Source organism: Zingiber officinale, chromosome 5B, assembly GCF_018446385.1.
Source record: "Zingiber officinale cultivar Zhangliang chromosome 5B, Zo_v1.1, whole genome shotgun sequence".
Lineage (NCBI taxonomy): Eukaryota > Viridiplantae > Streptophyta > Magnoliopsida > Zingiberales > Zingiberaceae > Zingiber > Zingiber officinale.
The window spans coordinates 39,406,060-39,428,292 of record NC_055995.1 but is presented as its reverse complement, the minus strand read 5'-3'; the positions used below and the strand labels follow the sequence as shown (position 1 = coordinate 39,428,292).

General features: G+C 40.0%; 1 long non-coding RNA gene across 1 annotated transcript; it reads left to right on the top strand.

The window, feature by feature from the left end:
• Window positions 1-6,282: 6,282 nt before the first annotated feature.
• LOC121987362 lies at window positions 6,283-6,773 on the top strand. Its single transcript, XR_006113525.1, has 3 exons — window positions 6,283-6,476; window positions 6,542-6,654; window positions 6,753-6,773. It is a non-coding gene; the product is annotated as an uncharacterized LOC121987362 (long non-coding RNA).
• The last annotated feature ends 15,460 nt before the right edge of the window (window positions 6,774-22,233 follow it).

Genomic DNA, 22,233 nt, shown 5'->3' with positions numbered 1-22,233 from the left:
TGGCCTACTTACTTGGAAGTACATCCCGATCAATATTGGCCTACCTCCTTAGAGGTATATCTCGATCGACAATGATCTAATAATTTGGAAGTATATCCCGACCGGTATTGGCCTACTTACTTGGAAGTACATCCCGACCGATATTGGCCTACCTCCTTAGAGGTATATTTCTATCAACAATGATCTAATCACTTGGAAGTATATCCCGACCGGTATTGGCCTACTTACCTGGAAGTATATCCTGGTCGATATTGGCCTATCTTCTCCGTTTGGTTATCTCCTTTCCCTTCCTTATCGGGGACCCATGAAACCTAACCCATATCACTAGCCTTCCCTTCAAGTCTAGTCGAAGGAGGTGTAGACAACTGACTAGACACAAGTTTGATTTTGTCTCTTACTACCCATGACTCTGCCCCAGATATTGATGTGACCTCACAAATTTTGTGTACAACTATCTGGTGAACCTGAGTATAGTGATCTCGTGAACCTCAGTACAGTGATTCCTTGGGTCCTTTGATCCTTTAAATAGGGTTACAACCTTCTCTTCGTTCACCACCCATCTTAGTTCTTTTCCTTCCTTGTTAACTTTCACTGCTAAGGGTATGGTCTTGGATCCTCCTCTTTGGGGGCGACTTTTGTTGGACAAGGCGAGATCTATATATGAGTTTATTCAAGTTTTTGCTTCGGCTAACTCTGGGGTTCGAGGAACTATCCCAAGAGATGGAGTTTCTCCAAGTCTAGAATTTTCATCCAAAGATGCCAATGCTCTGAAGGCTCAAGAAACTTCAAAGAGGTTTTCGTTATTCATGGAGGGCCAACTAAATAGCCCATGGATGTTGCGAGAAGGGCACAACACATATTACTGACGGGCTAAGCTGGGTGGCTCTAGTTGCAGAACTTCAGGGCTTGGGGAGAGGCTCTCTCAATTACTTTTCCATCATGGTCTGAATAGATCCATCCCCTTCCCCTTTCCCTTGAATCTTTCTGCTTCATAATTCTCTTCATCCCGGGCAGAATATTTCCACTTCTGCGCCTTGACAAGCTCGGACGAGCTTCCTCTGCGCTAGGTAAAATGTTTCCACTTCTGCTCCATGGTAAGTTTGACTACAGTGAGACTAAAACTTTCTAAGCATCTCAAGGGCTTATGTTTATAATTTTTGTTATCTGTTTAAGGTTTAATGTTCTGAGGGGAAATGTAATGTTATGTACTTAACCAGCTTCTAAGTGTATAAATAACCTTTTCTATTGAATTAAGTGATTCTATTGAATCCTTCTGATTTATAAAAATAAATGTGATGTTGTGCTTATTATCCCTTCGTATATCCTATGTGTCATTTATCATGGTCGAGGCTATCTTGACCGTTGGAATACTTCTATATTATAGCTAATGCTATACCAACCAATATTAGCTTATCTATCATAAACAAGACTGTCTTAGTCGATGTTATATTTATCTATTGTAACTAACATTATACTGACCAGTATTGTCTCGTTGATCATAAACAATGTTATTTAAACTGATATTATACTTGTCTAGCATAACCAAAGTTATGTCGGCCAATATAAAATTATTTTGATCAATGCTAGTCTGCATTTTATAAGGATATTAATTTAAAATCTGTTATTCGCCTAAATCGCTATCCTTAAATGTTTTTGTCTTTAGCCTGGGCTTAGTCAAAATTCAGTCCTTCTCACTTTATTATGTCTAGTTAACTACGTCTCCTTTCGAAACTTTCTGGTTGGTGATTGGCTCTTCTTCGGGTAAAAGAATGTTGGAAGTGTACAACGAGGTGTTACCAACCCCAGCGTGATCCGATCTGTCGCATCCAGTATAAATGTTTCTTTATGATTATATGACACATACTTTCTCTTACTGCCACTTCACGTAAGCCTTTGCCTTTTTCCTGTGATCCTCAGCGTCTGCTGAGATAAAAGCGTTTTGATCTGACGACGGTTGTGTGTTTTTCAAACCCTAAACCCTTTGTCTTCTTTTCAACTTTGTCCCTTCTTTCCTTTTCCTTAGCATTCTTTTCTCGCTGCAGTCTTCGACCAAACCCCGTGCTCACCATTTCTCGACGATCTTCTTTCTTGTTTTCAGTAAGTAATCTGTTGTTTTGCTAGCCTCTACTCTTGTCCATGGCTGAGGAAGCAATTGCTCCTTGGTATGTCCACATGTCTTCTTCCTTCGATAAAAATGCTAGACTTAACATCCGTCGTCAATATGAAATTCCTCGGGAGTATAGCATATTAATCTCAAGACCAGATGATCGCCCTCATCGTCCTCCTGCTAATTGCGTGATTTTTTTCAAGGATCAGTTGATAAGAGGTTTAAGGTTTCCCATTCCTCCTTTCCTGATCGAAATAAGCCAGTATTTTGACATTTCTTTGCAACAATTTGCCCCTAACACCTTTCGTTATCTGTGTGGTGCTTACATGTTATTTCGTTTGCGAGATATTCCTCCTACTCCTCAAATTTTTTTCATGTTTTCTTATCCCAAGTGTTCGGAACCTGGTGTTTTCTTGTTTCAGTCACGAACTAAAATGGTTCTTTTTGAGGATATGCCCTCGTCTCTTAAAGCTTGGAAATCCCACTTTTTCTTCATAAAGTTTCCCGGACCCATTCCTTGGTCTTATGCTTGGAAATCCTCCTTACCTTCTTTGCCTGATATCAGAGAATTCCATCTCCATTCTTATTTTCCTATTTATTGTGAAAAGTTGTTACATCGTCGACTTTCTATTCCCAAATGGCTGAGAGTCGATCTTCTATACTTGTTCGGCCTAAGCCCCGTCAAACTGATACTCAAGTCTCGTTAGGTAAAACCTTATTTCTTTCTTCTTGATTTTAACTAACTAAACTATTTTTCTTTTCTATGTAGTGGAGAGCTTTTATGACGCTCTGATTGATGAAGAACTACATTTGGAGGAGGACGCAATTCGTGCCAAAGAAGCAGAACTTCTGGCTGCTATTACTCCTCTGCCTTTAACCGAAGAACCGACTCCTTTAGCTGAAGTACCCAGCTCTTCGGGAGTTCCTGAGGCTTCTGAAGATCTTCTCGTCGAAATTCCTGCTGTTTCCTTATCCGCTGTTGCTTCTCCAGTGGTTGCTGCTGCCTCATCATCTGCCCCTCTTCCTATCATTGAACTCACATCTCCTGGTAGCCCAAGCAAATAAATAGTTGAAATTACTACTGGTAAGCGTTTGGGGCGTAAACTTACCAGAGTTCCTCCGTAAAAAAGAAGGTTTATCCTTCCTGCTGACGAACTGGTTTCAGAAGGTTTTGTTCCTGCTGACCTTCCTTCTGATGAGCCTACATTGGCTGAACTTTACCTTCTCTTAGTTTTCTGCCTCATCTTTCTCTAATGCCAATGCTTATGGCAATGTCTCTTTCACCTTTCCCTTATCTATTCCAACTTCTGGATCTTTACCCTCCTCACCTTCTTCTTATCTAGTCTTTGCTCCTCCATCTATTCCAACTTCCTCCTTCTCTACTGGTTCTTCTACTATTCCTGTCCTACCCATATTGCTAGGAGGTTCCTTCGTCGGCGCTTGGGATGAAGTTCGTCCCATTTTTGAAGAACTCAATACTCCTGAAGCAATTGATCGTTTCTTCCATAAGGAGAATCAGGTATGTTTACTAACCTCTACTCTCTATTTCTTAACAGTTATCTCATGACCTTTTATTATATTTCTAGCGATGGATAGAAAACATGAGCTTATCTCGACTAGGGGTGTCAAAAATGGACTCGACCCGAAAACCCGACCCGAGTCGACACGAAAAATATTGGGTTAGGGTTGAGGTTTTTGGATTAGGGTCAGATTGGGTTGAACCTGAAATCTGACCCGATTTCTTTTTTCCAGGTTGGGTTGGGTTCAGGTCAACCCGGGTTGACCTGAATTAAGAATCAGGTCACCCATAAACCCGAACCCACCCAAACCCACCCGAACCAACCCGAACCCACTAAACCAAACTAATTTTTTTGTATTTACTTATTTACTATTTAATTAATGTTTTAACTTTTAAACTTTTAATCAATGGGGCTTTTCTGCAATACTGCTTTAGTGCTTTACGAATTACGAGCTAGGGGTTAGGGCTACGGTTCGCAGTCGGCAGTTCCGACTTCCGCCACCGCCAGTTCGCAGAAAATCGCAGAGAGCCAGAGACTGAGAGATGCAGCTTCGGTTCGGGACTTCGGCCTTCCGCCTTCGGGAGAATCAGGACTCGGGAGTTTAGGCTCTAGGAGGCAGGCGACAGCTCATAGCAGCGACACAGACATCGCGAGTCCGCGACAAGCCGACAATCGACAGGGACCAGCCTCACAGGGGTTGGGTTGTCAAAGGAAGGGGTTCACGATTCTCTTCTATTTCTCCAACATCGTCATCGACAACATGAATTCTCAACCTATTGATCTCGATCAAGAGGAGAATAGTGAGGAGGAGGAACTGGAGGGTGCACCAGCTGTATCTACGACTACGAGGGATTTAAATGTAGATGAAGAAACGTCTTTGCAAGGCAAGGCCTCCGGAAGTGGCAAACGGAAGAGAGTCTTGAAATCAAAGTGGTGGCAATATTTTGAGATGCTTCCTAAAATAGAGGGAGAAGATTTGCGTTGCAAATGTAAAGCTTGTGGGATTACATACAAAGCAGAAAGTAGCATGGGTACAGGTAATCTCCGACGCCATATCCTTAATCAATGCCCTAAACAGAAAACTAGTGATATTGCTCAAGCTTTGTTAGAACAAGGTGATAAAAGTCTTGCTATTAGGTCACAACGGTTTAACCAAGAAAGATTTAGAGAGTTGCTAATCTTAGCAATTGTGAAGCATGATTTACCTTTTCAGTTTGTGGAATATGAGGCAATTAGATCTATTTTTACGTATTTGGAACCTCAAGTAAATTATTTCACTAGAAACACCGCAAGGACTGATATTCTCAAGATGCATAAAAATGAATGCAATAGAATAGCTCAAGAAATGCATTCATGCCCTGGAAAAATTTGTTTCACTTCTGATTTGTGGACTTCTATTGCCACTGATGGTTATATATGCTTGACAGCACATTTCATTGATTCCAATTGGGTTTTACAAAAAAGGATAATTAACTTCTCTTACATGCCTCCACCTCACTCTGGTATTGCATTGTGTGATAAAATTAATAGTTTATTCAATGTTTGGGGAATTCAGAGAAAGGTTTTCACAATTACATTAGACAATGCGGCTGCAAATGATGTGTTTGTTGGCCTTTTAAGGGATCAACTTGGTTTAAATTGTTCATTAGTGAGTGGTGGCGAGTTTTTGCATGTTCGTTGTTGTGCACACATTCTCAATTTAATTGTGCAAGAAGGTTTGAAAAGAATTGATAGTTCTGTTGATAAAATTCGTGAATGTGTAAAGTATGTGAAAGGCAGTCAAGTGAGAAAGCAAAAGTTTATAGAATCGGTTACCCAAACTTCACTTGATTCTAAGAAATCACTAAGGCAAGATGTTCCTACTAGATGGAATTCTACGTATTTGATGCTTTCTAGTGCCATGTATTATCGGCGTGCTTTTAATCATTTGAGATTGGCTGATACTAATTTCACACATTGTCCATCGGTTGATGAGTGGGGACAAGTTGAAAAAATATTCAAATTCCTTGAGGTTTTCTATGAGACAACAACTTTGTTTTCTGGAGTGAAATATCCTACTGCCAACCTTTACTTTCCTCGCATCTTTACGGTTCAGTTGACAATAAGTCAAGCCTTGCAAAGCTCTGATGATTTCATGAGATCAATGGCGAATCGGATGTTTCATAAATTTGATAAGTACTGGAAAGATTATAACATTTTGTTTGCCATTGCTGTGATAGTTGATCCGAGGTTCAAGATGCAATTTGTTGAGTTTTGTTACAACAAGTTATATGGACATGGCAGTAATGAATTAAGTCTTGTAAGATCCAAATTGGTTTCTTTGTTTGAGGAATATATGCATATGGGTATTGCTTCCAAGGTAAGTACTAGCAGTGCATCTTCGAGCACTCATAGTGCCATTGATGATAATGCTTCTCTTGCTCTAAATTTAGGCAGCGGATGCATGGATGTTTTGAAGGTACCGTTGATAATTTTTTTTTGCATTTCCTCACTATTTTTTACTACTTGTTACTAATATATTTCATTTATGATATAGGAATTTGACACTTTTCAAAGTTTAGAATTCATTGGCAGAGCTCAAAAGAGTCAATTAGAGCTGTATTTGGAAGAACCAACAATTGATAGAATAACAAAATTGGATGTTCTTGTGTTTTGGAAAGCTCACCAATTTAGGTATCCTGACCTTGCACAAATGGCTAGAGATATCTTGAGTGTTCCAATTTCTACAGTTGCTTCTGAATCAGCTTTTAGCACTGGTGGTAGGATACTTGACCAATATCGCAGTGCAATGAAGCCTGATGTTGTTGAGGCATTAGTTTGTTGTAGAGATTGGTTAGCTGGAGGGAAAGGTAACTAGTTTATTTTTTTATTTTCATTTTAAAGTTATTTGTTTTACTAATATTTGTTTTTGTAGAAACTACTGAGGTGGGGTTGAATGATTTGACTGAAAATATTATGAATTTATTCACAAATGAGGATACTGGATCAAAACCTACTACAACACATGATTGATGATTCTAATGAAAAGTAAGTTGATTAAACCATTTAAGTTTATTAAGTATAGGTTTTTAAAAATCTTTTAGATTTTAATTTGTTTATTTCATACCTTGTTGGCTTGTTTCAAGGTTTGACTCAGTACAAAGGAGGAGTAAAACAATGGAGAAGTGGAGCTTGAAACTGAAAGTTATTTTGTGAAGCTTGAAAACTTTTTTATTTTGTGTTGATATCATAAATTTTCTTGTATAAACTCTGGACTCTGGAGGATCTTTTACTTGTATAGACAATATAGTTGTATTAACCTTTAATCCTTTTGGATTGCCTTAAAAGTTAATTTTTGGGTTTCATGTGGAACCCCCTTTCATGGGTGATGGAAATGGCTGCCATCATGGCCATTGCCTTGGCCAACGGCAGTGGAAAACCCCCAGACTGGCAAGACTTTGTCGGTATTGTAGTGCTGCTCGTGATAAACTCCACCATCAGTTTCATTGAAGAAACCAATGCTGGCATTGCTGCTGCAGCTCTTATGGCTGGCCTGGCTCCAAAAACGAAGGTACAAGCTTATAAGATCCCTTGGGAGCTTTCTTTCTTTCCTGTAAATTCTGTTTACCAAAATTGTTGTTGAATGTTGATTACTTGATTTGATGCTTTCAGGTGAGTGGTAAGATTGTACTTGTTTTGCCCTTTTTTGAAGGAGTGTGTTTTGAAGGATGTTAGGATGGTGACCTCCTGGACCCTTGGATTGAATTTGTGAGACATTGAGGTATTTCCAAACCTAGCCAATGGCAAACCAATGGCATTTAGATTTACCTTATGAATTATGATGTTGTAATCGGTGGTTTCTTTTCCATTTGCAAGTAGTAGAGCATTGGTATTTAGGACGAGCTTAGAAAATGGGTTCAATGTTTTGGTTATGCAATGGAGTTGTTATGGCTTATGGTCCTCCTTTGTACCATATTGCATGCGATGCATGGATGGAAAGAATTAATTGAAGCAAATAATACATTAGTAATTATGAGTCTTTTTCAGCTTTAGTTGTGTGAAAGAGTTCAAAATGGATTTGCTTTCTGAGGCTGAGTTATCTTATTGCATCTTTTTTACTGCTCTGGATGTATATTCTTCTTGGCTTTTCTTTCAAAATCACTCTGATACGTCTGGATCTTTCTGCGTCGGCGTGTTATCCGGCCTGATGTTTTGTTGCTCGCTATCTGATGTTTAAGTTTTGACTAATAAGTTTTTATTTCGACGTGCTGGTCTAGTGGTCTATTTGGTCCTCTTAATCATGACTTGATCTTCATGTGACTTTGACTTCTACTGATCATGAAATATTGAAAGCAATAGAGGAGAATCTAATTCTAATTTTGAGAAACTCACCCAATTCCGGTAGAAAATCAACAAAGAGGACTCTAGTCTCTAGATCTCTCCCTATGATTTTTTGTATAATTTTTTTACCCAACACTTGTCCATCTCAAATTGAAAAATACAGCTACCTCTACTGCTCTACAATCTACATTCAAAGATGGGGAAACCTCCATTTACCCAACAGGCCAACACTTTGAGGCAGCATGATGTATTGATGTGTCTGCGAGCATGAGGCCACGGCTGTCTTCAATAATACGAGACAAGTTCGATGAATAAGTCATTCTACCATCTACACAAATCAGCTCGGGCACCTTAATGACGGTTCCATAAATTATCCGCCACTATCTTAGACTCTTAGTAAAGAAGGCAGCATAATTGCATAAAGAAGCTAGAATAAAGAAAGCATCAAATACTTCACCACATATGGTTGACACCACTATTGCTAATAATAGAATGGTTCAGGCATGGGTTTTTCCAGACACAACAAACTATGGTGAGCAAGAGTCAGCACAAACTGGAACTAACACAACTTTCCATCAGAAATGAAAACGAAACTATCAACAAACAACACACAAGTCAAAAGCTATGCAGCATCGGTAACCTCTTCAGTCTTCAACTCCTTCTACAGCTGTTGCAAGCCGGTTAGAAGCAGATGCTTGGATCTCAGGCTCCATTTGCAATTCTAAAGGGAGATGTTAGAATTTAGATGCTAGAGTCATGAAAATGGGTTCAAAATATTTTCAGATTTTGTCATTTTGTGTTCCATTTGCTCCTAGTCAAAGCATCGATGCTGTTTAGCTGTTTAGGAAATTAGTTGGCTTTGATGGTTTTGATTATGCAAATGAGATTCATGCTGATAAAGACTTAAGAGTAGGGTTCTGGTCTCCTGGATACCATCAGATGAATAATGAATTGTAGGTAGGATACCATCAAATGAGATTCAAGCTTTTATTTTTTTTGAGACTGATAAAAAAAAAAGAATAATTAAAAATAAAATCGGGTTGGCGGGTTGGCGGGTTGTCCGGGTTGTAACGGGTTCGGGTTCGGGTTTACATGTTTCGGGTTATAGTCGGGTTCGGGTCGGGTTCGGGTTGGGTAATTTTTTAAAAAACTGATTTTCAACCCAACCCGAACCCACCCAACCCACCCGAATTGACACCCCTAATCTCGACTGATGCACAACTTATACAACGAGAACATGAAACTAAGATCTGAAAATGATAAGCTGAGACAACAAGTTACTGAGTTATCTTCTGCCGCATTTTCCGCTGCTACCAAGAAACAACTTGAAGCTCAGATTGAAAGTCTTCAAGCACAATTCAAATCGGCTACAGATCATAACCAAGAATTATCTTCCAAAATTGGCGAACTAAAGGCTGATTATGAAGTAGAGTTGGCTGAAAAACTCAAAGTCCTGCAGCTGAAGGAAGATGAAATAACTTCCTTGAACACCTCCCTTAATTTAGTTAAAATTGAGGTTTCTGTCAAAGAGAACGAAGTGAAGACTTCCCAAACGGCTCTGGTGGTTTACAAGGCTAACGAAGATACTCGTTACAAGGAGCGGGCCACCGCTATGATTGAATCTCCTGAATTCAATAGGCCGATTGTGAAGTCCATCTTATCAGGCTTTACTGCGGGAGCTAAAGGGGCGATTCAACAATTGCGAGAGGAAAGCTACTTATCTCGCGATCCTCCTCCTAATTTCCTAAATCGTCGCAAACTCATTGAGGACAAGCCTCCTGATCTATACCCTCAGCTGACCTTAGTATGACTTTAAATTCAAATCCTTGTAAAGGGGGACCAAAACTTTGTGATGATAATCTAACAAACTCATTTGAAGTTGATTATCCCTTTTTCATTGTTAATTTTACTCTTCCTTATGACGGTCATCTGTTTCGTTTAAATATATTAAATGTTGCTTGGCTGGTCATCATAAAACCTCACCCAACAGATTATTATGTTTAAACTGTTTCATCATGACCGGACGGTATGCATCAATGCTGACAAATACCATCCGATACTTTATAGATAAATTATGTTTTGTCCGATCTAGCACAGTTTTATTGTGATATTCCCAATATTGGTCGATTCGTTTTACTTGATTGATTTACGCTCATATCTTCATATGTCATCTTATATATTAATCAAGTCTTATATGGTTTTATCATAGTGTATGTTACTTGACCTATCGTGATAAGCTTTTGGTCGACATATTTGGGTGGTCTTTATCTCGGCCGATCTATTAGAACCGCCCGATTCATATCTATAGACCTCGTCCGGTAGCCTTGAACCAAGTCCTATCTGTTAACTAATACCTTGTACCCAACTTTTACCTTATTATTACATAAATAACCTGAACTTATAATCACTTGACTAATTTTTCTTTATATCCGTCAAACTTTCTTAAGAATTGTATCTAGGGAAACTTTACGCATTTTTCGAGGAAGATTACTTAACTTTACCTCTCTTTCTTTATTTTATCCTTTAATATTATCACCCATTTATGGCGATTGGAATTCCGAGTACTTTTTCTTTTCTTGTTTTCTTCTGTTATCTCTGTTTGGGGGTTTTAGCACAGGGCCGAAAGAAAAACAAGGGTTTTAAGAAGTTTTCTTCCGCTTTCCCACATCTCTCTTCATCTTCCTTGATTCCTCTTCCTTCTACTGTCTCACTATGGCAACTTCCCCTCCTGCGTGGTTTCTCTCGTGTGCTTCCGACCTTATAGATACAGAAGAAGTGGATTTAAAGGCGACCTATGATTTTCCTTTTTATATAGCTCGTCCCGCTCCTTAGGATAGTCCACATCTTCCTCCTTTAGGGTGTATATCTATCTTTCGAGATCAAGTCCTACAAGGTTTTTGATTTCCTCTCCACTCTTTTTTCTCTGATGTTAGTCTCTATTTTAATATTCCACTCAATCAGTTTGCCCCTCAATCCTTTTCTATCCTTATGGGTTTTGTCGGGGTATCTAAACTGTTAGATTTTCGCTTGTCTCCTCGTCTTTTTCATCACTTCTTTGTTCCTCGTCGAGTAGATGTTGGTGTTTTCAAATTCCAATCTCATCCCAAGGCCATTTTGTTCAACCGAATTCCTCCTCAGGGGGAATGGTATCACAAATTTTTCAATATGCGTCTCCCTTCTCCTCCTCCGTTTCCCATTCAATGGATATATGACCTACCTCCGCTTCCTAGCACCCATAATCTTCTTAACGATCCCTCTGTTGCTTTTGCCTTACCTAAACTGAGAGGAGCAAAATTCAGCTTGCCGCATCTAATTGTGGAGGGTTTGATGTTTCCTTTCGGGATAAGCAATATTGACACCCATTTGGATGGATTTGGTATGTATAAACATTTCATTCCATATTTACTAATTAGTATATCTCTTTTATAATGGTGTTTAATTTCTGTGTTTCAGCTGATGTTCTTCTTCCAGCCTTTATGTACAAGAATCCTGCTATGACTAAGTCCTTTGTCAATAATCTTGGAGAAGAATGGTTGCGAGCTCGCCGGGCTAATCCTAATTCCTCCACCCTAGGTTTGCTATCTGAAGAAGAACAACGAGCAGAGGCTGTCGCGGCCATAGAAGAGGAAGAAGAAGAGCCTTTCATTGCCTTAGTCAAAAAGCCAAAGCTTACTGAGGATGCCCCCTTTAGTGATTTCTTTGGTACTTTTGTGCAAGCTCCTCTTGTCCCGGCACCCATTTCTCTTGAGAGAGGTAAGGCACCAATAACTCCTACCCACATTATCTCTAATCCTTCTCTTAGGATGATGAGACCTGGTCTACTCATCTCCTCTTCTTGTGCTATTATTTCAACTCCTTCTGCTTCTGCTTCTGCTTCTGCTTCTGAGATGGCCATTATCCCTTCTGTGTCTTCTGCACCTCTTGCATTGGCCTTGCCTCCTTTGGCTTCTGGGCCCCGGGAAAAACGGATACCTTGCCGGAGATCTTCTCCAAGTGCCAGTCCCTCAGCTATTCGTGTTTCCATAACTGAATCAGCCTCTCCTGCATTACCACCCTCTATTCCATCTAGTTCTTCTTCTGCTTCTTTTGTTTCTACTATTTCTTTTCCTTCCATTGCATCTTCTTCTTCTCTACCTCCTTCTTCCTCCATTCCCCGACCTTTATTTAAACAGGCTATGGGTCTGCCCTCTCAATTGGGACAATCCTCTGATCTACCTAGCTATAGTTCTTTACAACTACAAGGCCTATTGGCCGAATCTTGGCTACAAGGCCAAGAACAACTAAGAGGCCTTAGTCTTCCACATCGAGCCGACCGCCATAGTCATCAGGCAGTAGCTGTAAGTATTTATGGTTATATGTTGTCAACTTCGTATCCTTATCTTTAACTATATCATCATTTTTGTTTAGTTCCTTGCCTCAAGTATGCATATCGACCAGCTACTTATGGCTAAGGACCAGGAGAACAATAAGTTAAAAGCTCAACTAGAGACATTGAAGGCTACTTTACCTTCTCCTAATAACGACCTGGCTCAGTTGCAAAAAAAAGTGATTTTGCAAGATCAACAATTAGGGGCATTGAGATAGGAATTAGAGGAGTCACAACAATTACTGAAAGACAAAGAGCTTGCAAGGAGAACTCTGGAATTACAGGTGGATCGACTACATTATGGTCTCCGACTGGAGATTGCTTTAAAGGAGAAAACTCTCTTCGATGCTTCTCATAAAAGTCTTATTTTAGAGAAAGTAGAGAAGCTTCATAATGCCTGTCTTTCTGACCAAGCTCAAGACCTAGCCTCTCATGATTTCACTATCCTATAGGAACAAGAGCAAAGGAAAGCTCAAGATGTTGAGTTGTCACTGCTCCAGAAGGAATTGGAACAGCTTAAATCAGAAACGGATGCTTTAAAAGATCAAAACCAAAAGCTGCAAGCTGATTTTCAAAGCTATAAGGAGCAAGAGAAGAGTCGATGGGAAGAGTGGCTTCTGTCTTATTTAAAGTCTTCGGCGTTTGCCCAAGAATTTGTCCGTAGGATAGTGGGTGCTTTAAATCATTTTGTATCGGGAGTTCTTCGACAGTTAAGAGAGAGTGGTTATCTACCCAAGGAACCTCCCCCTTCTTTCACAAGTCGTCGCAGGCTTAACGAATAACTACCTGCAGATTTAAAGGGTCCTTTTAATTAATCATGTCTATGTATCTAAAAAGATTGTCCATAAAAGACTTGTAATGGAAAAACTGGTAATGAAAAGAAGTGTAACCAAAACTTGGTAATTAAGTGATTGCGATGTATATGAAATTTTTGATACTTACCTGTTTCTCTATTGCGCTGGTTTGAGAATGCCTCTTTTGAAATGCTTCCGAGCATTAAGTATAAGTTTTATTCGAGAATTCCTTGCTCATCTCTTGAAGTTAAACCTTGTCTTGATGAATCCTTCTGCAGATAATATCTAGTGTGCTCCATATTTCAAAAGAATGAATAATCCCGAGTGATTTTAGATAAGGAACTATATAAAACTCCTGAGTTTCGAGCTGAGTATAATACTCCAAGCGATTTTAAAATAAAGATTTCCATATGAATGGGCCTCCAGATAGAAAATGTGCCATATGCATAGAATCCCCCTTGAACCATGGCTTCTGATCCAGTGTAAAATGTCAACCGATTTTGTGAATAAATCCATATAACTTTGTATTTACCATACCAATATAATCCCGGTTGATTAGGCTTTGAGGTCTCCGGTTCCTCCCATGAAGACCCATCCGAGTTACTTCATGAGATTTCCCGATCTACTATATTTTGTGATGGTTTAAAGTCTTAGGTTCCTCCCATGAAGACTCATCCGAGTTACTTCATGAGATTTCCCGATCGACTATGTTCTGTGATGGTTTAAAGTCTCCGGTTCCACCCATGAAGACCCGTCCGAGTTACTTCATGAGATTTCCCGATCGACTATGTTCTGTGATAGTTTAGAGTCTCCGGTTCTTCCCATGAAGGCCCTTCCGAGTTACTTCATGAGATTTCCCGATCAACTATGTTCTGTGATAGTTTAAAGTCTCTGGTTCCTCCCATGAAGACCCGTCCGAGTTACTTCATGAGAATTCCCGATCGACTATGTTCTGTGATAGTTTAAAGTCTCCGGATCCTCCCATGAAGACCCGTCCGAGTTACTTCATGAGATTTCCCGATCGACTATGTTCTGTGATAGTTTAGAGTCTCCGGTTCCTCCCATGAAGACTCGTCCGAGTTACTTCATGAGATTTCCCGATCGACTATGTTCTGTGATGGTTTAAAGTCTCCGATTCCTCCCATGAAGACCCGTCCGAGTTACTTCATGAGATTTCCCGATCGACTATGTTCTGTGATAGTTTAGAGTCTCCGGTTCTTCCCATGAAGGCCCTTCCGAGTTACTTTATGAGATTTCCCAATCGACTATGTTCTGTGATAGTTTAAAGTCTCCGGTTCCTCCCATGAAAACCCGTCCGAGTTACTTCATGAGATTTCCCGATCGACTATGTTCTGTGATAGTTTAAAGTCTCCGGATCCTCCCATGAAGACCCGTCCGAGTTACTTCATGAGATTTCCCGATCAACTATGTTCTGTGATAGTTTAGAGTCTCCGGTTCCTCCCATGAAGACTCGTCCGAGTTACTTCATGAGATTTCCCGATCGACTATGTTCTGTGATAGTTTAGAGTCTCCGGTTCCTCCCATGAAGACTCGTCCGAGTTAATTCATGAGATTTCCCGATCGACTATATTCTGTGATAGTTTAGACTCTCCGGTTCCTCCCATGAAGACCCGTCCGAGTTACTTCATGAGATTTCCCGATCGACTATGTTCTGTGATGGTTTAAAGTCTCCGGTTCCTCCCATGAAGACCCGTCCGAGTTACTTCATGAGATTTCCCGATCGACTATGTTCTGTGATAGTTTAAAGTCTCCGGTTCCTCCCATGAAGACCCGTCCGAGTTACTTCATGAGATTTCCCAATCGACTATGTTCTGTGATGGTTTAAAGTCTCCGGTTCCTCCCATGAAGATCCGTCCGAGTTACTTCATTAGATTTCCCGATCGACTATGTTCTGTGGTGGTTTAAAGTCTCTGGTTCCTCCCTTGAAGACCCGTCCGAGCTACTTCATGAGATTTCCCGATCGACTATGTTCTGTGGTGGTTTAAAGTCTCCGGTTCCTCCCATGAAGACCCGTCCGAGTTACTTCATAAGATTTCCCGATCGACTACATTATTATACCAATTTATGATGTTTGTACTGACCTTTTTCTGGATTTTTCTTAGGGGAGCTGAATAGGTCTTTAAGATTTCCCACTGTTGATTGCTCGAAAAGAGATTATAAAAGTTCTGCCAATACTTATCAATCTGTATGCACCACATTTATTTTTGTGGCGATATTTGCCTTGCATTGCATTTATTGAAAGAAATGTAGTACATGAACTATAAGAATACTTGTCTTCTTTTCATCGAGAACTTACTTCAGATAATTATGATTTGTTCCTTCTGACATAATCTTAAGTAGCATGGTCTTCTTAAGTCCGGTAAGGTTGTAACTGATTGGCACTCCAGGGACATTCCAGAATTCTTCCTTCAGTATCTTGGAGATAATATGAGCCCGATGTGAGCTTTTCCACAACTTTGTAGGGTCCTCCCCATTGTGGTGCCAACTTACTGACATCCCCGACAGGTTTGATACGCTTTCATACTAAATCTCCTACTTGGAAAAATCTGGGGATGACCCTTTTGTTGTAATTTTGTCTCATTCGTTGTCGATATGATACAAGATGAGCAGCAGCTTTATCTCTAATTTCCTCTATCAAATCCTACTCCATGAGTCGTCGACCCTCATTGTCTACGTCATATAATTGTCTTCTATCAGATTCTATTCCCACCTCAATGGGAATTATTGCTTCTCCCCCATAGACTAATGGAAAGGGCGTGATTCCTGTAGCTTCTCGAGGTGTAGTACGATATGCCCAAAGAACGCTGGGTAATTCATCTACCCATCTACCACCGACATGATCCAGTTTGGTTTTTAAACCCCTTATAATTTCTCTATTGGTTACTTCCGCTTGACCATTACTTTGCGGATAAGCCACAGAGGTAAAGGCTTGAGTAATACCATAACTTTTGCACCAAGCTAAAATTCTATCTCCTTGAAATTGCCTTCCATTATCAGAGACTAATTTATGAGGAATGTCAAATCTGCATATGATATTTTTCCACAGAAATTTAATAACTGCATCTTCAGTAATCCGGGCAAGTGCTTATGCTTCTACCCATTTGGAAAAATAATCCACTGCTACCAATAAAAACCTTCTTTGTGCAGCCGCTATAGGAAATGGGCCTACTATATCCATGCCCCATTGATCGAAGGGACATGAGACTATAGAGGTTTTCAACAACTATGTGGGATGATGCGAAATATTTTGATGTTTTTGGCAAGACATACAAGTTCTTACCAACTTGTTGGCATCTTCGTGTAAAGTAGGCCAGAAATACCCTGCTAATAAGATTTTACGGGCCAAGGATCTCGCTCCTATATGACTACCACATGAACCTTGATGCACTTCCTGTAGAATAAATTGTATATCTTCCGTGCTGATACACTTGAGCAAAGGTCTAGAAAAAGCTCTTTTATATAATTGTTCTCCTACCATAGTGTACTGAGCAGCTCTCTTCTTAAATACCCTTGCTTGTTCTGTATTACTCGGAAGAGTACCTTGCTGTAGATACAATATGATTTGAGCTCTCCAGTCGCCTTGAATTTCTGCGTCATCTTGTCTTTCGATACAAGATATTATCAGAGTTTGCTCTACTGGCCAATCTAGACTCCATGGCACTATAGCAGAGGCCAGCTTGGCCAATTCATCTGCTACCTGACTCTCAGCTAAAGGAACTTTTTGTATATTTACTTCTTGAAATTGGGACTTCAACTTATCGAATGCCTCAGCATATAGCTTGAGCCTGTCATTATTAATTTCAAAATTACCTGATAGTTGTTGGGTTGCTAATTGAGAATCAGAATAAATGAGTACTCGAGCTGCCCCTATATGCCGAGCGGCTTGCAATCCAGCTATCAAAGCTTCATATTCTGCTTCATTGTTAGTAGCTCTGTAATTCAATCTGATAGAGAGTTGAAGTCTGTATTCTCTTGGAGATATAAGAAGAATACCAATTCCGCTACCCTGTCTAGTTGAGGAGCCATCTACATAAACTTTCTAGATGTTTTCTTCCTTAGGGCCTTGAACTTCTATAATGAAATCTGATAGAGCTTGTGCCTTGATGGCTGAGCGGGGTTGATATTGTATGTCATATTCACCAAGTTCAGTGGTCCATTTGATCAACCGACCTGATGCCTCTGGGTTGAGTAACACCCATCCGAGAGTACTGTTGGTTAATATAATAATTTCATGTGCTAAGAAATATGGGCGCAACCTCCGAGCGGTCAATACTAGTGCATAAGCCAATTTCTCTAGTGTAGTATATCTACATTCAGCTCCTTTTAATAAATGGCTATAAAAATATACAGGTTGTTGTTCTTTTCATTCTTGTCTGACTAATACAGAGCCCACGGCGTTTTAATTAGCTGACAAATAGACCCAAAGAGTCTCTCCTACTATAGGCTTAGCTAATACAGAGAGAGTAGACAAATAATCTTTTAACTCTTGGAAAGCCTTATCACATTCCGCATTCCACTGAAATTTATTAGCCTTTCTGAGTATTTTAAAGAAATGGAAGCTACGATCGGCCGACCTGGAAATGAACCTAGACAAGGCTGTAATCCGGCCGGTCAGTCTTTGAGCTTCTCTCATGTTGCGCGGCGGCTCCATGTTCTGAAGTGCCTTGACTTTGCTCGGGTTGGCTTCTATTCCCCGTTCGGACACCATATACCCCAGGAATTTTCCCCCTTTCGCTCCGAATAAACATTTGCTCGGATTTAGCTTGAGCTCATATTGTCTTAATGTCTTGCAGGTCTCCTCTACATCCCTGCACAGATCAACAGCTTGAAGAGATTTAATTAAGATATCATCAACATATACTTCCATATTTCTCCCTATCTGCTTCTGGGAAACCTTATTCATAAGCCTTTGATAAGTTGCTCCTGCATTTTTTAATCCGAAGGGCATAACATTATAACAATAAGTACCTTCAGATGTTATGAAACTGACCTTTTCTTGATCTTCTTTAGCTAAGGGAACCTGATGATAGCCTTGATAAGCATCTAGCATAGAAATATACTCACATCTAGCAGTGGAGTCTACCAGTTGATCGATCTTGGGTAATGGATAATAATCTTTTGGGCAAGCCTTGTTGAGATCTCGAAAATCAATGCACACTCGACATTTGTTTCCTGGCTTAGAGACTAAGACCACATTAGCTAACCAGCTAGGAAATTGTACTTCCCTGATGTAACCAGCCTCCATAAGTTTAATTATCTCTTCTTTGATGATTTGGTTCTGTTCCGCACTAAAATTCCTCTTTCTCTGCATGACCGGGCGGGCATCTGGGAAGACACGTAAGGAATGCTCCATGACTGTAGGAGAAACGCCCAAGACTTCTTTAGGCGTCCAGGAAAATACATCATTATTCTTCTTTAGGCACTGCAAGTCGACCAGACATCATCTTCGCAGTAGGTATGTGTACAAGATATCAATCCTGTGCAAAAGAGTCTCACTTAACACTAGTAAAAAGAATCCTTAGGTATGTTAAGGGAACCCTAAACGTAGGACTTTGGTACCCTAGATCCTGCACCCTTGATCTAACCGGCTACTCTGACTCTGACTATGCCGGATGCAAGCTAGATAGAAAAAGCACAAGTGGCAGCTGTCAATTTTTAGGGCACTGCTTAGTAAGTTGGTCAAGTAGAAAGCAACACTGTGTTGCCTTATCTATCACTGAAGCTGAATATATAGCACTAGGTGAATGCACATCACAATTACTATGGATGATGCATACCCTTAAAGACTATCAACTTGAATATCAAAAAACAAAAATCTCAATTGATAACATAAGTACAATAAATCTAACAAAAAACCCAATTCATCACTCAAGGACTAAACATATAGAAGTGAAACACCACTTTGTAAGGGATCATGTAGCTAAGGGTGATATTGTACTCAACTATGTTGAGTCCAAATCAAACCTAGCTGACATATTTACAAAACCCTTACCTGAACTTGAGTTCAGTACACTTAGAAGAGAAATAGGAATGTGCTGGGTAGAATAGATACTTTCAAACTTTTAATGTTTTTTACATTTTTATAACTTCTAGGTAAACTTTTGATTTTTCAAAATCCCTACTTACTAGACTTTCAAAAGTTGGATTTAGCCTAGGATTTCCCATAGAAATCATGTTCCCCCAGGTCTCAGCCAGAGCATCTCACAAGCACCTAGGTTTACCTTGATTGTGTTTGTAAAACATAGAACGGTGTGAGATGCATAGGGTACAGATTGGACTCGAGAATGCTTATTTCTGTGCATCAATATGAGTCTGGGCGTTAAATACGTTATTAACAGTAATCAAATCAAGTCTTTCAGCCTTAGTCAAATCTAACTGGATCAATTCACTTGACTTGACTAACCAAGTGAACACTGTTGCCCTCTAGGCAATCAGCAAGTAGCTAAACGGTTAGACAGTTGGTGAAGGAAATAATAAGTTTAAGCATGTTAGTACTTAAGGAATCTGATACCTGATCAAAACAAATCTTGACTCATGCTTGGTCTTTAGGGCTCTGATACCTTATTAAAACAAAATGGCAAGCTATTAAACATTAAGGTTATCGCCTCTCCTTTGCTTTAAGTATTCTTGAAATTCATTTCAAAAACATGCCTTAAGCAGCTTTTCAAAAACTTTCAAATTTTTTTGGAATTTTGTTAGAAAATTATTTAAGCTGAAATTTTTTCGAAAATTCGTTAAAATTTTTTCCTTAAGTTAGAAAATTCTTTAATGTTTGAATTTTTTTTTTAAAAATCTACAATTAACTTCTTTAAGTTGAAAATTTTCCTTGGAAATTTTCTTTAAAAACCTGAATATATTTTTTTTTCTTTCGAAAAATTTCTGAAGTTGAAAGTTGTGTTTTGAAAATTTTTCTGTGAAAATTTTAGAAACTCTTAAAAATACACTAAGTTAAAAGTTAAGTTTTCTGCTAAATTCTGTCTTGAAAAGTTAAGTTTTTCAAAACTAGCTCATTTTTGATATATGGCAAAGGGGGAGAGTAGAGAAATTCAAAGAAAATATTTAAAGTGAGCTTGTATTAAGGGGGAGCTATGGCTATTAGTAAAAAATTCAAAGAGAATAACTTATATTAAGGGGGAGCTATGTTTATGCTTATCTTGCTATCACGCTTATCTTGTTTCTTGTGCTTATACATAACTGCATATTTTTTACTTAACATTGAATTTCGGTTGCCATTATCAAAAAGGGGGAGATTGTTGGTGCGGGAAACATCCGACGATAGAACCTTGGTTTTGATAATGGCAAAGGATTCAAAGTTAAGTTAGTGTGTGATCTAACATGTTTGAATGAGTGTTTCAGGAAAGTCCTAGCTGCGGTTAGGCAGGTGAAAAACCCTAAGGGGTGGTAACCTTAGGTCCTAGGGGGTAGTAACCCTAGGTGGAGGAAACCCCTAAGGGGCGGTAACCTTAGGTCCTAGGGGGTGGTAACCCTAGGAGGAGAAAAACCCTAGGGGGCGGTAACACTAGGTCCTAGGGGGTGGTAACCCTAGGCGAAAAGTCCAGTCGGTCTGGAGGACCGGACTGGCATCAGGTAAATCTCCTGAGTGGAGTAGGTGAGGACGCGTTCCCCGTAGAGGGAACAGTAGGCGTCGGGTCGACCTAGGGTTTCCGGTTGGAAATCCGAAGTCAGACTCGGACAGTCCAAAGACTGTCAGCTGTTTTTCACTTATGAATTATCAGATTCTAACATTGTCTTGCAGGGTATGCAATTGCTTAGACTAACCTTATTTTGCAGGAGAAGCGGTTCCTGGAAAAAGGAGGTCCGGGCGCCCGGGATGGATCCGGGCGCCCGGAATAGGTCCGGGCGCCCGGGACCAACTTTTATCCCCTACGCGACTTCACCACGTGGAGCAACCTAGTTGGCTGGCCACGTCACACTCCAGGCGCCCGGAAAGGTCCCAGGCGCCCGAAACCTCATATAAAAGGAGAGTTGAGGTGCAGCTTCAAAAAGAACGATCTTCTAAGCATTCTCCGTGCGACAAGCTGCTAACATCTCGACTCAGAAGTGCTGCAACGACAATTCGGAGCTTCAGCTTTATTCTTTTTATTGTCGGTACAATATTCTTTTCTGCTTAAATTATACTTAGCGTGTAATAGCTTTTACGAATTATAGTTGTTGCCCACCGGAAGCGATCAAGGATCCCGGGCCTTCGAGTAGGAGTCGTCACAGGCTCCGAACGAAGTAAATCCTTCGTGTCCACTTTATTTACTTTTTCGCTGCGTTATTTCTGAACAAGCTTTTACGATTTCGAAAAACGAAATAGCCACGAGCGCTATTCACCCCCCCTCTAGCGCTTTCGATCCATTGGGGTTGCAAGGTTGCAAACATAGTCCCATATTGGAAACACATGGGAAAGATCATGAGTTTATAAGAGAAAAGATATCTCCATTGGCATGAGGCCTTTTGGGGAGAGCCCAAGAGCAAAACCATGAGGGCTTAGGCCCAAAGTGGACAATATCATGCCATTGTGGAGATATCTAAATTCTTTTTGATCCTACAATTGGTATCAGAGCCCGGACTGCCAGAAGGTTTAACCGCCGACTGTGCACAAGAGCTATGGTCTGATTGAGCCATGTGGGTACAATATTGACCTCGAACAAAGAAAGTGGGGGCTCCTATGTAACGACCACCCTTCTTACTACTACTATTCTCTAAGGATGACCGTTACTTAACTACTAACTCTACTTAACCGGTATGATTAAAAATCACATGGAAACCCTACCGAAAAATTTCGGTAGAATCTCCCCTGTACCGGTGACCTTAAACTGACATACATAACATAATATACACAGCCACATGTGGCTGGAACACATATCAAACACACAAAAGGAATAACATCACCACGCAGTTTAATGAAATCAAATCATGCAAGTAATAAATAGTGGAAACAAAATAAACATACAATTAACTAACAGCGGAAGACTAAATGACTTATCTAATACATTCTTAATAATGACAATCTTAATAAATTTTTAAACTAAGTCCCAAGGCTTCCATAGTCCTGGCATCACACACCATCCGCGCCACCTTGTCGTCTTCCTTTCTATA